Below are 1,189 nucleotides of genomic sequence, written 5' to 3' on the forward strand. Positions count from 1 at the left end.
CCCCCACACACACACACTTTCTACCTCTAAAGGGTTTCCCAAGCATCAAAATTAATGTCAATAATCTTGAACTGATCTAGGAATTAAAGTTTAATAGTTCACTTTAGAAATTTACAAGGAATACATAATATATATGGTAATCATGAGAAAATATTTAAGATTAGAGAAATCAAAAACGATTTGGCTTTGCTCCTGACTAGGGTAACATAAATGCTATAGCCTATCCGAGCAGTATTAATGGACAGGTGTATAGAAATACTGAAGGACATGTCTAGATGTCTTTTGCTTCACTTGGGGGTTGTTTTTTTTTGGATTTTGATAAAGTAGCAAATGACAAACTAACCAAAATTTTGGAAGAACTAAAATAACTTAAAAGTTTGTACTTGGATAAGAATGCGGGTGTACAAATAGAGGAAAAGTCCATACAATTTTTAAAAAAGTAAAAGAGGAGTTAGCCAAAGTGGTGTTACGTCACGAGTTCCCTTTCCTGTACACAAAGAAACAATTCTTAGAAATATAGATTCTAGAGGAAAGTGTCATGGGCCTAGTAAATGGGAACAATATTTATCATGATCAGATAGGCGTATATCCCCCTGGGGGGGGGGGGGTTCCCACACTGCTTGGACGGAGGTTTTTGCGGTCGAGAGGTTAAGTTGTTCGCCTCTCATTCAATAAGTCCCGGGTTCGAATCCGGACAGCGACGGAACATTAACTTCTTCTATAAAATGTTCAACTTTCACCTCCTTTCCTGCTCCCTAACAATGTTCTCTTGTCTGCTTTGGTGTCCACTTTTTGTCCCCACCCCCACCCCCACCTCCTTTGCCACCTCCTTTGCCCCCTCCTCTGGGCTCCTGACTCTTTCTGCAGCCTTTACACTGCTACTCTTTGGCGCCTTCTTACCGTTGTCTTTCAACCACACCCCTGATCTTATGGTAAGTAAGACCTTACACCTAGCCTTCAATCTCGGATACAGGCGAAAAATCTCGGCGGTCCCGTGTGAAAGTTGTGCACGTTAAAGATCCCTTGGTTGTCCAAAATCGATAAGAGTAAGCTTCGGCCCCCACCCGGGCAAAATTCAAAATTTCTTACAAACTGAAAATGTTTAATGTGTCCCGCACGCTCATGTGACCTGATGCAGTTGCAAGCGCCATAAAACGCTTATCATATATTATATAATATACATATATAT

The 1,189-nt window shown here is 40.8% G+C and overlaps 1 protein-coding gene across 1 annotated transcript in view; it reads right to left on the minus strand.

The window, feature by feature from the left end:
- LOC101848668 (sulfotransferase 1A1) overlaps positions 1 to 1,189 on the minus strand; it is a gene marked incomplete at its 5' end in the record, with an annotated part of 3,906 nt that overhangs the window by 1,510 nt on the left and 1,207 nt on the right.

The sequence above is a fragment of the Aplysia californica genome, unplaced genomic scaffold (genome assembly GCF_000002075.1).
Source record: "Aplysia californica isolate F4 #8 unplaced genomic scaffold, AplCal3.0 scaffold00317, whole genome shotgun sequence".
Taxonomy (NCBI): domain Eukaryota; kingdom Metazoa; phylum Mollusca; class Gastropoda; order Aplysiida; family Aplysiidae; genus Aplysia; species Aplysia californica.